Source organism: Mastigoproctus giganteus, chromosome 4, assembly GCF_048544385.1.
Source record: "Mastigoproctus giganteus isolate SK-2022 chromosome 4, ASM4854438v1, whole genome shotgun sequence".
NCBI lineage: Eukaryota > Metazoa > Arthropoda > Arachnida > Uropygi > Thelyphonidae > Mastigoproctus > Mastigoproctus giganteus.
In genome coordinates this window covers 144039632-144055389 of record NC_143578.1, presented here as the reverse complement: position 1 = coordinate 144055389, position 15758 = coordinate 144039632, and positions in this window count along the sequence as shown.

Here is a 15758-nt window from a genome sequence, read left to right as displayed (position 1 = left end):
ACCACTTAATATGAGCATAGAGAAAAACATTGCATGTTCACATCGTCAAAAACAACAAATTAAAAGCAGATGGATGTTGGTTATTTGGAGCATTAGCAACTAAGGCCATATTGCTCCGGGAATATGCAGTATTCATTTCCTGACCTTTTCGCATCCTCTGTATTTTGTGGGCCCGGGCTCAACCCCGGTCTAATCAAGAAGCGTATGCTACGCACTGCTGCTCTTGCCCACCTGGCTACGGAGGCGCCTAGATGGATGTGACTTCCACTCAAGCTAAATGATGATTTTGCTTACTGTAATTCTTAATGTTTGAGCATTCAAGGAGGAAATCACGACGAGCAAAAAACCACTTTGTATCGTGTTTACCTGTAGTCTTCGAGCAAATGGACTGATTCTTTAGATTGATGTATGTGTAGAAGTGTATCTCTATCTCCTTTTTAGCCCTTGACATAGTGATTCCACGGGAACAGAAGTCAAGAAAAGAGTTATCTCCAAGAACTTATCAAGCCCGAACCCCATTCCACAACAATGTATAACTACACCAGCATAGCTACCTGTCCTCTCTAGCGGAGTCTCCCAAATTATATCCGAGAGCGGGTGCAACTTATGGATGTCTAACATGGAGATGACGAGCGAACATCGGACCGATCGCATTCCATTTAGAATATCCAGTAAGAGAGCACATCAAACGCGACATCGATCCCGGGACGAGATTTCAGATCATTATGTGAAAAGAAAATACTGTTCAAAGAGTAATCTCATCATAGTACAACCTTCTGTCCAAATAAAAATTCGATGTTTCCTACAAAACATCAGGAGTGTCAAAAACAAGCTAGATGGCCTACTTGATTTGCTTTCCTGCTCAGAGTACGACTTCGTCATTCTGATTGAAACCTGGCTCAGATATGAAATGGAAATTGCTGCCTTCACCTCAAATCTTGGGTATCACACGCTGGCTGCTAATAGAATTGGGAGACGAGGTGGCAGTGTAGCAATCTGTGAAAGGAGTTCACTACCCCTGATTAAGGCATCCACTTATCCAGGAGGTGACATAGAAGCTGTTCTTGGAATCTACTGAATTGCTGGTTTGTCGGTCTCTGTGTGTGCCGTTTATTTACCTCCACCAGTTTCTGAGGATTCTGTCCTTAATCTGGCAGCATGGCTGCCATCCACAATCAATCATCGGCAAAAGCTCATCATCCTCGGAGACTTTAACCTTCCACTGCCAGCCACAAAGAAGCTCCTAGATACTCTGTCATTGAACATGTCGGAAATGGGCATTGGTCTTATTCATGTTCCTCTCTCACACGGCGATGCCACCCTGTAGCGCATCTTCTCAAACTGTTTAGTATAGGAAACCCTGACCATAACTGAGAACTTCCTCCCGTCCGATCATGTTCCGATTGCTGCGATGATATCTCTGCAGGCACCTAAGGATGAATTTACACAAGTACAAACTACGAACACTGTCAGGAGAGTATACAATCCAAAATACATCAACATTGGAAAAGTTACTACCCTTTTCCAACTTTACCCATGGAACATACTGGCTGAGCTTAACATAAATGAGGCTGCCTACTGGCTCTCGAGATGGATGGAATTCATTGCAAGGTCTGCAATGTCCAAAACTTGCATCCTTAGTCCCCACTCAAAGCCATGGTGGAATGACCTCCTGACCAAGGCCTTTAGGGAAAAACAGGCAGCCCATGCCTCTTACAAGAAGTCACCTTCACAAGAGTCATACGCCAAATTTTCCAAAGCAAGGATGGATTTCCAGAAGAGGAAACAATTTTCTATTGACAATTTCATGAACGGCCGGCTATGCAGGGGAAAACGTGTGTGGTCCACTAGTCATACTTGCACCCCTCTACCTTTAGATGTCCAGGAATGGTGTGAGCATCTGCTGCGTTTTAAGCGAGATCACCGTGTGTCCGAAGCATATCCTTGGAACGAAGCGTTTAACATTTCTTCACCTACTAGTAATACAGAAATTTCCGAAGAACAGCTAATAAAAATAATAAACTCGCTACCTGACAAGTCCACCATAGGAATTGATGGTGACTTCAGGCCAATATCAATTGCCTCTCCCTTCTTGAAATGCCTCGAGAAGTGCATCTATAATGATGTAGCACTCGCAATCTTTGCGCATAGGCCAGAACACACCCATTATGCCATGCGTAATAGATCTACGGTAACCTGCTTACAGTCATTATCACAGAAAATACTTCAGGCCTGGAATGACAACGAAGATCTTCACACCATTTTTCTCGACGTGAAATCTGCTTTCGACTCAGTCCAAATAACACCCCTTCTTGCCTTACTTGAGAGATTCTACGGGATATCCGGAAATATGCTCGAGATCCTCAATAATTTGCTATCTAGGAGAATGCTTCACTTCAAAGGCGATGGCATTAAAGTCACTAAAAGCGTCGAAGTAGGGATCCCACAAGGTGGTTGTCTCTCAGCCTTGTTATTTGCAGCTTGTTGTGCTTGTTATTTGGTTTTTAGGAGCATTAGCAACTAAGGCCATATTGCTCCGGGATATGCGGTGGTCATTCCCCGACCTTTCCGCATCCTCCATATTTGGTGGTGACGGGCTCGAACCTCGATCTAATCAAGAAGCGTGTGCTACGCATTGCTGCTCCTTCCCACCTGGCTACGGAGGCGCCTGTTATTTGCAGCAATTTTCGTTCCAGTAATGGATCAAATTCCAGCGTTCCTATCATATGCGGATGATATTGTTAGCTACTTTCTATGCAAACGCCATGTTGGTCATTCACAAGAAAGACAAACCGCCTCTGAATCTGTAAACAGCTACCTAAATACATTCTATAAGTATGCTAAATTTTTTGGCATGTCAGTCGATCCAGAGAAGTCAAACTATCTCATCTTTACGCCAAGTCGGATCACTTCTACTGATACTGCATCTTCTCTACTTCCGGAATTGGCAGGAAATGTCCTGACTCCCACAGACAGTGTCAAATTCCTAGGAGTAATCCTTGATGCCAACTTCACCTATAAAAACAAATCCAAGCTCAGTATTCCAAAGCCCTGAGAGCGTTCTGGGGAATGAAAATTGATCTGTGCAAAACGCACAATAAGAAAATAATCAAGAAGTACCTCGCAACTTACTTCTGTAGTGTACTCTCCTATGCCGTAGAAGTTTGGTCGGCGGCACCACCCACCAGCCTCAGGAAATTATGGGGCCTCGAATTCTGCTGAAGTGGGCCAACTTGTGGTCGCACCAGATCTACACAACATCTGAATCTACTCTCTGCTGCAACCTGCAATATACGCCCATAGTCCACAGAGCCCATGTGCTAAAAATAAAGTCATTCCTCCATCTGTGCTCAGCTAAGCAGGATCACATCAACATCTGGAACACGGTTGGTTGGCGTTTGCCAGGCAGACATCTCCGTAGTACCCCCTCCTTGTGCTCAAGGCTCCAGCGGTTACAGAATTTCAAGAGACACTTCCCAAATGTGACTCTGGACACTCTCAACTCGCTCAACATCGACATCGACCTGTGGACTATAGACAAGGCATATTGAGATGGCATCTTGTCCCATCTTGCTGTTTGTAAAGGACATTTATGTAAGTGCCGATCTTAGTAAGTTAACCGATGTCATATCATGTTCTGTTCAAATTGTAGTCCTTTTTCGCTGTAATTACTACTTCATTTTTACATTTTGATTATCATCTTTGCTTTGATCTATTAATTATTATTATTATTTTATTTTATTTTTTTATTTTTTTTTTTATAAATCAAAATCACTTGTATAAACAACTAATTGTAAGATTCCTCTGGCTTTCTGTGTAAGGAATCACTATTGTATAAAATTTATGTTAATAAAGAATCTTATTATTATTATTATTATTATTATAGTTGAGAATCTGTAAAAGTTGAAATTCCGTTTAAACATGCCAATATGAAAGATGTACCAGTAATTTTTTTTTTCAAAACAGATCCAATGCTTGAACAAAAAAGTTTTTTTTTCTTGCTTAATGGTTTGAAAGAGCATTTGTACTGTTAGACAGGCAGAGACAATACTCAGACACTTAATGTGTGGCTATACACATCAACATGAGATGTAACTTCCCCCTTTTCGACTGACTTTTGATTTCATGTTGTTTTAATCTGAAAGTAGAGTTAATTGAAAAAAGTTTGAATTCTAACGCAGTTCAGAATCATAACTTAGCATTTTAAATATCTAACCCATTTTACTTTTGCTGTTAATGACATTTTAATAGCTTTCCTTTATTTTTCTTTGGCGTCAGACAGTCATCGGTATTTGTGTCAGACATTCATAGTCTCAAGATGTGGAAGACGAATCCTCCCTATCTTCATTAGCTAGGATACATTTCTGATTTTTCCCCTCTTGCATCCCAACCCAACACACGCTGAGGGAGCGAAGGTTGGGATGCACTTGCTACTCGAACCGACCAAAGGCACCCGGTCGGGGCCCCCCAGCCATCCGAGACGCTGGTCTTCTACTGCGCAGAAGGCCGGCAGCTGTGTGGGATGTTGAGGTTAAGATGTGAATACTATCTGTTTCTCGGTAGACTGCAAAGACGTGTGAATAGTTAAAATAGACTCTCTCATGTTTGTTTCCGATATAAACGCGTGTGTTTTTCAATGAAAACTCAGCCGAAAAATAAGAATTTACACATTTCGGGTTTAATAAAACGAAAAATGTCAATTTTAATTAGATTACAGAAGCGAAAATGCGTTATTAAGTATAATTTTATTCTGTATACATTGGAACAATGCCAATTTTTTATTCAGCTAATATCAGGAAAATGTATTTTTTCCGTATAGACTACATTGGTTCTATCAGAAAATCGTATTCACATGTCTTGAAGATGAAAACGGGTAATTTCGTTCTCTTCAAACAGACTGGAAAACGATCTCGGAACGCGTCGGATTCTTCAAAGCTATATTCTTCTTCAGCAGATATCAGTCAAACTAGTAGATACAGTGTGTACGCGTGTTTTCGCTAGTGATATTCAAGTGAACAAGGGGAATTAAAATGGAACTGTATTCTTTCTGTCGGTTGAAGTTGTATATGGTTTATGTTTTCATACAGCTAAGTGGATAAAATGTGTTTTCTTGTTTGCTGAGGGCGGTGGGGCCGCAATCCCACAGCTTAGCCAACCCCAAAATACACCTTCCCTATTAGCACCCACAATGCATTGCCACAAAATTTACGCTAAAAATATTCACAAAAATTCACTATGACGTCACAATCGATACATTCAAAAGCTACATCTAATCCAAATCTAATGGGGAATCCGCGCAAGGAGACATAGGTAGTGCCGCTTGGTGGCCAAGCGTTGAGGTAGTAGTTTGTTGGTTTGTTATTTGGTTTTTAGGAGCATTAGCAACTAAGGCCATATTGCTCCAGGGATATGCGGTGGTAATTCCCTGACATTTCCGCATCCTCCGTATTTGGTGGGCACGGGCTCGAACCCCGGTCTAATCAAGAAGCGTGTGCTATGCACTGCTGTTCCTGCCCACCTGGCTACGGAGGCGCCTTGAGGCTAGTAGTTAGTAAGCCTAATTAACTTAAAGAAAAAGTTGATTTCTTAGTGGTTTTAAGAAAGTAAAGCTACTTAACAGAAAAATTTATTAAGTAAGAGAGAAAACAAGGAAAACTCAGTCGCAGGACAGAAAATTTCTCTTTAAACGCACAAAAATTGATTGGCCTTGATTATAACCGCTGTAGTACCGCTAGGCTCTGTGTTTAACATTAAATGATTTTGAGAAAAATTATTATTTACATACACTAGGAATAATGTCACAGTTTATAAACTTCTAATTGAGTATTCAAGTTAAATCATAATTATCAAAACTGTAATTAAAAACAGTGAAGTGGGGGCGTTATCGTCAGAAATTACTCAAGCTCTGTAAGCCATTAATTTTGAAATTTTGATCTCTTGTTTTCTTAACAGTAGATATAAAATTATGTCTGGTGATTTATACCCAAGGAAACATAATGAAGATAACTAGATAATAAACATTTGGTTACTGAAAGTCTTCGAATGTATATACAGAATTTCTTCTAGTTCTTTCGCTGTGTCCTGAGGGATCTGAATAATGACATTAGTCCACAAACATGGCAACCTCGTCTACTCTTGTAATCGCTGGGTAAGCAAGAAGTGTCCTCTAGAAGCAGCGGTTAATCAGGGATAAGCTTCATGACCTCGGTTCGTCCGTAGAACCTTTCTTCTTACTCTAGGGAAAAGTAACAAAGGCTGCTCGAAGTTCTAAAGGTATAATATTGGCTTTACGGCCACTAAAATGGCTGTGAATTAATGAGGCGAGACCAGCAGAAATGAACTGCACTAGAATGTAATGGGATCTCTTAACGATGTAAAAGAATAAATCATTTCGGAAATCTGCAGGCCGAGGGACGAAGTCCGAAACTTGCCCCAGTATTTCATCGTGGTGGAATAGCGTAGCTTTGTATTTTCTCTCCTCTTGTTCTTACTCTATTCATTTTGTTTTTTTGGGTTCTAGTTTTCATGATATTCATTATAATTAGTTTTCTTATCAAATTAATAATCTCCCTAATTTTGCTTAAAAAAGCAACTACTTTTCTCGTTATGCTAGTTTCTGTCTTAAGGACGATTAGGCAATATTTCGCTTCCAAAAGTATTTGAGGTTATTCATGAAAACTACCTGGGGAGCAATTAGTTTATAATTTAGGTCATACATTTGAATTTAAATCAAATAGGTCATACATTTGAATTTAAATTTGTTTTGAACAAAGACAGAACTCAGAGAGATTTGCTTCTTTACTTATGATGAAGTTGAGAGACGAAGGTTCTTGAAGATCAGTAGTAATGGATGCCGGTATGGTAGGTTCACCACTCACATGGGGAATTGGTTTATATTTTCTGGCAGGTGTTTTTATTTTTTCTCAATAGATGGCGTTAGTCGTAATTTCTGAATTTGGAATCTATTTTTTTTATTTTTGGAATATTTGAAGACTGCAATCCGGAGACCTCTTGATTGAAACAACCACCTGAAAACACTGTGCGCGGCTGTTAAAGACAACAACATTTGATGGATTCCTAGTATAAATTATTCCCCACAACATCTTAAATTCGTTGAAGGTGTCATTAGCGAGTGGGACCTAATTTCAGTCTCCAAAGAAGAACTACTCCAAGAATTTAACCGTCAAAAAGTAATAAATATGAAAGGGATCATAACTAAAAAAGATAGAAATCTCTCTCCAACTCTAGTTGGAGTGAGATCTCCATCGTTTTAACATTCACCACTCCTGATTTACAATCCTTAATTAAAGCTGGCTCTGCCCCGAGTGCCAAGCGAGTGATCAAAGCGACTTTAAAAGCGAATTTCAACGCGAATTTAAAAGCGAATTTCAAAGCGACTTCTCTAGAATTAGCAGTTTTTAGAGAATTTTCTAGTCTTTATTTGCAAAATTACTACATTTCTAGTCTTCCAAATAAAGAAGTAAGCTTTCCAAAAGAGAAAGGAAAGTTATCTCTCTTCTTGTTGAATTAACTTACATAAATAGAATTAACTTACATAAAATTATAGAATTATAGAATTAACTTACATAAAACACTAACCACTGACTTCTTATTGTTTAGTCACTGGTGACACCGCTCCTGCCTCCACGTGGCGAGGCCGGTAACCTAGAGCAGTGGTCTCCAAAGTGGGATGCACATACCCCTAGGGATGCACGAGATGATCCATGGGGTGCGCGGATGATCCAGCGGGAATTTTACGTAGTGTCCATCTACGCCCGACCAGGAGAAGACATACTCCCTACAATACAATATCTTCAGAATCTGCAGAAATAACTACCAAACGCCAAACTTATATTAGGCCTTGATGCAAACTGCAGATCACCTGCCTGGCACAGTGATACACCAGAACGGAGAGGAACAAACAAAGGCCAGCGCCTAGAGGAGTACATATCAAGCAGCGACCTATTCATTCTAAACAGACCAAACCAGCCACACACCTTCTCGAGCACTATGTGGGAAGCTAATATCGACCTAACCCTTGCAAGTCATTCCATAGCAGGACACCTCTCTTCTTGGAAGGTACAACAACACTGGACCACTTCAGATCACAGCGTGTTAACTTACAACCTCCACCGATCACTCTAAACGCAACATGTCACACGACTTTTATTACCAAGATACGCCATATCAAAGGCGGATTGGAAACTTTTTAAGCAGTTGCTGACGGAGAAAGCAGAAAACTTCCACCCCAATGAATTCAACCTAGACCGGCATCAGCGAGAGGTAACAAAACTAATCACAGAAGCGGCAGATATAGCCATCAAGAAGAAGATGCCTTCCCTCAAAGCCGTTCCTTGTGGTCGCCAGAGCTCAGAGATCTCCGGAAAACGGTAAATAGTGCCCGCAAGGCATTTCAGAGGGCGCGTAGATCCTGCCCACAGGCAGAGGTCGATGTACTACGGCAACAGTACCATGAGGTCAGAAATGACTACACAGCTAAAATAAAGAAAAGAAAGAAAGCCTCATGGGAAAACCTAGTAAATACAGAAGGAAATGCTAACCCCCTGGGGAGTGGTGTATCGGGTCACCACAAACAAAATCCCCAGAGGGGAAGTCGTAAGGGCAAACGAGACAGCTCAGGGAACCTATACCCGAACATGGAAATCCTCTATAGACAATATCTTGGACCATATCTTCCTTCCTGCAACCGAGCCTCAAACCCAGGAACAAAGAAAACTATGTGAGGACAATAACTCATACACAACCACAGCTGTTGAACCTGCATTCTCACCAATGGAGCTCAGGATAGCGGCAGCGAGGATGAAAAATAGAAATACCCCTGGTATAGATCAAATTGAGCTCGAGATGCTCAAGGTGGTGGTAGAAACTATACCAAACACAATATTGGGACTCCTCAACCGATGTCCCTCGGTGGGCCACTTCAAGGCCTCGTGGAAAACGGCACGAATAAAACTCATTTTAAAAAACCCGACGAAACTACAAGGAATTCCAGGGTCGTATAGGCCAATCGCCTTGCTGTCAATCTTCAGCAAGCTCTTCGAGCGCCTTCTCTACCAAAGAATCGAGAACCACTTCCAAGAATCAAACCACATGTCGCCTAATCAATATGGCTTTTGGAAGGGGCGCTCGGCTGTACAGGCTCTGAAAAATATTATTCAAACAGCTAAAAACTGCAACACAAAATACTTCCTCCTAATATCGATTGACTTCTCTGGAGCCTTTGATTCTCCCTGGTGACCTGCTGTTCTGGCCAGGCTCCGGAAGGCTCATATCACAGGAGACTTATATCGATGCCTCAAATCCTATCTTGAAAAAGGGCGAATCACTGTGACCACTCCATGCGCCTCTGTTTCTAGGCCGGTCCACAGGGGCTGCCCTCAGGGTTCTGTCCTGGGGCCGCTCTTGTAGAACCTGGTCCTAGACGAGTTCCTTAATTTGGATATTCCAATGTTAAAACCCAGGCATATGCAGATGACCTGGTTCTGATGCTGCAGGCTGACAGCCAGGCACGACTTGAGACCATAGCAAACCACTAGCGACTTGCAAAATTGGGCTAGTGCAAATCTCCTTACTATCTCCTCAGACAAAACAAGTTCAATATTTCTCAAAGGATTCCTTGACCCTAGAAGGCCACCGCAGATTAAGATAAACGGGAAAACCATAAAGTTGCTAACAGAAATAAGATACCTCGGAGTGATACTTGACAGAAACCTTAGCTTCACACCACATCTCTGCTACCTGAGAACAAAAATAAGAAGGTATGCAAGCCTACTGGCCAGAGTCACTAGGAAAGACTGGGGCCTGAAGAAGAGGGCCCTTGGCGTCCTCTATAAGGCATTCCCTATCCCAGCACTAGCCTATGCAGCTGGGGCCTGGTACACAAAGACTAGCACAGCTGTCAACAAGAAAAAAATGGAGATGACACACCGATCGATATTACTCATAACGGCAAGAGCTTGCTGCACTGTGAGCACCCACGCACTCCAGGTCCTGGCGGGATGCCTTCCCCTGGACTTGGAGATTGCGTACTGGGGGTTGCTGTACCAAAATTCCAAAGGAAAAATAGTCTCTCATATAGGATTCGCCACAGACCCAACAAACTCCAAAACTGTGAAGAACAGACGGATTTTGCAACACGTGAAATCACTATGGCAAAATCGCTGGAACCTCACTAACAAAGGCTCCATTACTAATAAGTTTATACCGGATGTCGGACAAGTTTATCCACTCTCCCCAGCCTGGTTTTCGCCCGGACTACAAAGCACCTACCTATTGACTGGACATGGCTCGTTTAGAAAGAGGCTATATTACTTTGAAATCTCAGCTACTCCGCGGTGCTCCTGTGGGCAGGAGGAGTCCTGGGAGCACCTGGTCTACGAGTGTGACCAATACGTGGACCTCAGATGTAAACTATACACTAAGATTCACTCGCTTCTTCAAAACTAGGAGGACATCGTTCTACAAGAGGAAGAGACCTACAAAGCATTCACACTTTTTGCGCAAAATCTGTTCACAAGACAACGGACCCTATCCTCCCCTTGAGTGGAGGTATCCCAAAAGTTCACAAATCCATGAATAGGATAATATCAATCACGAGACAACAGCCATCCCTCAATGGCCCAGAGTAATGGAAACACAACTAAGACTCTGACTCAACTTGTTCAAAGACACCACAGAAGACCAGAAGAACCCCACTTTGCCCTGTTGGGCACCTGGGCTAAAGGACATCCAAGATTGTCATATGACTCAACATACACTGTTTCTGTCTTGAACGGTGCTTTCTTTCCCTTCCCGTGGGGAGAGGGGGCTTTGCCCCCACTCCTTCCCTTCCCTTCCCCAAATCTCTTCCCTCTGGTGGAGCACGGCCTGCTCCACTGCAATCGCAGGGCCATCCTCTCTATCGGCCCCTTACTTCCTTTTCTTCCCTCCAGCCTTCAGTCTTCACACCCCCTTTACTGTTGACTTTCACAATGTTTTCAGAACCACGCGTCCAAATTTAACTACATCAAAATTTCCTGCCCGACCCATTTAGAGATATAGAAAATATTATTTCAGCGTATAGCCCCTCGCAAGCGTCTAAATTATTCTAACAAACGCTAATAACTAAACCGCGAGCAGCACTTTTTTTTTTTTTTTTTTTTTTTTATGTTCTAGCCACTGAAATCCCAGGAAAGTAGGTGGCAGGACCCGCCAGAGTACTATATAGGTAACACCCGTCCGGCCTCCCCGTGGCGAGGTATGGTAACGTCGGGTCCCATTAGGGGCCCGGCGGCTAACAGGGCGGATGAACAAGGGCACACATGACCCATATACTTTTAAATCCCTGGCTTGTCCGATACAGTGTACATATGCGGAGATGGGAGAAATCCCAGGAGCCGTTAGACCCAAATATACCTATATCTATACCTATGATCCATCGGGTGATTTGGTAAGTATAACGAACGATGCAATCCTTCCATTTGGATCAACGTACCTATGTGACTTTCTCTGCAATGACTATTATTAAAACCACGTTTAGAAATAAACTTAACTTCGAACCAGATCTTTCGGTAGCTGTGTCCCAAAATATGAAACCAAGATACACATGAAAAATATTCAAATATATTTTTCCCACTAAAGAATGCTGTTGATTTGATTTATACCACCTTGTACTTTAATTTCGATTTCGTTTTGTTTTGTATTTTTGCATCGAATTAGATTGTGATCTTTTCAAATTATATATGATTTTTATATATGATTTTATATATGTGATTCTAGATATAATGCATAAAATGTAAATTATGTATAAATAAAACAAATCGAATTACATTACATTTACTACACTTGTTAGATTAATTATTTAATATTATTTTGTGCTTGAACTTCAACTTAATTTAGTTTTGTATTTTTTTTATTTGTGATCTTTTAAAATTATATGTGATTTTAGATATAATGCCTTCCATGTAAATGATTTATAAATAAAAATATATATATTAAACTTATATACAGTATTTAATTTTTTTATTCCTGGGTGCGCGCTAGTCCTTTTAAATAAAATAAGGGTGCGCGACCAAAAAAGTTTGGAGACTACTGACCTAGAGGAAAAGTTATCCGCCGGGGCTAAAAGGTGCAATTATGGATTTTGACAACTACCCAGCACTTGAGCTAGACGCTCAACTGTTTGTGCGTATCGTCACCGTCCTCTCCACGCAGTGGAAAATTCACGGGTTCGAACCGTTATGACCGACAAACTCAGCCACGGAATGAAATTCCGTGGCTGAGTTTGTCGGTCTCAGGAGTAGATAGCAAGGTTTTCCCAAAAAAAAACTGGGTTTTTTTTCGTCCAGAAAAACAGGCAAATCGACCAGAGAACACACACAGTTTACAGACAAAATACATATATGGATATAGGTAATCAATTACAGATAAGCCTAATATAATAATAATAATAATTTAATTTTAGACGCTCAACTCATGACCTGAAGGACTCATGGCGAAACCGAACATAACGCATCACAAATAAGAAACTACGTAAAAATGAGAATCAGCAGGAATTTCCAACATTCCTTATGTTACATTTTCTCTCATCCAAGCCTGTGATTGCCCTATCACCATATTCAGAAATGTTTAGAAAGTGTGGCTGGTTCACCGAAAATGGTGAAAGACTCCGATTTGGAAATCGACTAGTTGAAACAGCTAAGCATCAGCATTCTCAGGCACTACTGAAATTATCAAATTTCGGCGGAATATCTATACATGTCACCGCTCATGCTGTGAGGAAAGTCACCGCTTAGCCCGGAAGCAGGTACAAACTTTATAAACAAATTAGGTTAAATGTGACATCCAGTAAGTTCTACAGTCATCAGTAAGAAAGTCACAGTCAGCCAATCACCAATAACAAAGTCACCGTCAGTTAACAGCCAGCCGAACAATTTGAGGAGCAGTAGAATTTACTTCGTAAAATTGAGTTGTGGGTGCAACACTTCTAGAGTTGCAAAAAATGGGACCGACGAACATTATAAATTACACTATTAGTCCTAAAATTGAAGATCTTGATTTAATCTTGATAAAATTAGATTTAATTTAATCAAAAGTTTATTGGAGTAAGTGACGTCATGGCACAGAAGGTGATAAGTTTTGGGCAGAATCCAGTACATTCTGGAACGTGAAAGATCTCTCGAAGTTTAGGACAATCAAAACCACTACGAGGTGAATTTATTCTGTAAGCTAGAAGAAAAGCAAATAATAGAAAATGTATGTCATTGGAGTCAAGTTGAAGCGTCTTGAGCTGAATTTTAAACGTTCGAAGACGCAATAATTGCAGAAAGCATTTCAAGTAGGGCTTACAATACAGAGATTCCGAAATCCTGGTCATTTTTTTCCGGTATTCAAATCCTAGTATTGATACAAAAATACCGGATTTTCGGTACTAATTTAAAAAATAATTATCCATGATTTATTCACATAAAGGTTATAAAATCGACAACAATAAATCATTAACACTGCTGAATTTGAAAATGAGAGATTGTTATGCACAGTACAAATGCAACTGAAACCTGAAAACGTATAAACTGTAAGACATAAAATCTTACAAATATATTTCTCTTAGTAAGTATAGTGTGTGTGTGTGGAAGTAAAGCACTTAAAGGAATAACGAAAACTTCATTACGGAAATATTAAAAAATTAAAATTATTAAAAAAAATTAAAAGCTTCTGAACAATAGTATAATTCCTCTATTACATCTCTACTTAAGGATGCGACACTTAGTGTATTTTGGGAAAGGGTGTCGGTATGGAGTAGTTCAAAGATATTGTGAACAGGTGATAAATAAAAATAAAATTTTCTGTTTATACTCCGGGATGAGTATAAGATAGACAGAATACAAGAAACTGCACCGTATTTAGCAGTCACGGACTTGAAACTCGGTCTTACTCAAGGCATGTGTACTTATGCAACCGCGCGCTTAATCACTTGGCTATGGCGGCCGTTAAAAAGGCAAACTGCAGCAATTATCAATTGACTAAAAGGTGGAAGCTACCCTCAACAATTCATGTGAAGGGTTTTTAACAAGCAAGGGTTTGGACGCCGGTCTACTCAAAGAGCGTGTTCCACTGCACTCCCACTCCTGACCACTCGGCTACAGATGCCACTCGATCTTGAGGTAAAAGATGAAAGCGTTTCCTTGTGTGGGAAAAATATTCTGTTTTTCCCACACAACGAGTGAGTTCAAAGACTAACACCGTGATTTTGTCACGTTTAAATTAGATAGGGGAAGATACGTAAATACGTGCAAACTCCTCTGGGGTTTGTATATAAGCTTGCATATAAAATGGGCGATTCTATCTTGCAATCAATTCAATAAATAAATAAATAAGAAGGAAATAAATAAGGTGTTCGCACCAAAAGACAGGTTTGTGGTTGCTGTTGTTGTTCGGAGGGGTTGCAGACTTCCAGTCTGGGTTCAGTTCGGGTCAGGTTCTGGGAGTGTCCGGTAGCGAAAGGTTCCGCCGGGCATGTTCCTGTGCTAGAAGTTAATCCGGAAGTTGAATAACAAGCCAGTCAGATAGTGCCCTGGCTTCTACTACTGCTGTGGTAATTTCCTTCAGTATTAACAGAGAACCGTTCTCGAAATCCCTAAATAAGACAGTACTGGAAGAGCTATACAGCAGAGATGCAGAGTTCAACTAAGAAGAGAGAGAGAGAGAGAGAGAGAGAAAGACATCACCGCACTCCATGGAAGGAACCCGCACAAAGGAATCTCACCGTGAAAGAGAAGGAAGGTAAGTCCTCTGAACTGTGTTGTTTTGGAAATGGTACTTAGATAAAGTGGGAGATTATTTTAGAGTAAAATTGAAGCTGAAGAAACACGAGAAATAAGGAAATGTTTAGTATTGAGTTGGTTTGTTGGTTGAAGTTGTAAAGAAAATTGATATTGCTAAATTAAGAGAGATTACATGGAATTGTTAGTATTAAGTTAGGGACTTATGGTTACTGTTGTGAAGAGATTGATATTGGTGATTAAGAGATTATTATTATTATTATTATTATTATTATCTTCATTTTCTCCTAAGAGACACCCGCTTACAGCTATTTACCAGGGGGGGGGGGTGCACATTCATATATACATATAAGTTATATACATGATTATCCATTTATATTTATACATATTATAGATATATGAGGAAATGATTAAGATTGAATTAGTTTAGTGTTTGAAGCTGTACAGAGAGTTGAGATTATTAATTGGGAGAAATTTTATGGAAATGATAGCATATATTAACAGATTAAATGAGAAAAATGAATAGATTAAATGTAAATGAACACCAGTTATGTACTGTAAGTAGATTTGTATGATAAATGACTTTTGTTTTATATTTGTGTCATTTCTCTTGAGAAATTGACAACTCACATATAATACATATACGATATTAATATACTCGTATGGGGGGAGAGATATCCCTCAGCTCCTGGAAATTCTCATAATTTTAACGCAGTCAGGTAGCTTGTGGGGCTTAGTGCTTGAGGGGAGCTGCTGTACGAAAATCATAACAATGGCCATTGACTGAGATACTAAGGTACAGGAAAATTAAAATAAATAAATAAATAACCCTCCCCCAACAACCATCTCAGATTTGGTTTTCTCACCAAGCTTAACCGTCTGATCCTTTCTTTCGTTAATATGGGTATAGTGCCATAAAAAGGACGTTTTCTGCCACTAATTAAATATGTACCAAAATTAGATCCAGTTTAAACGATA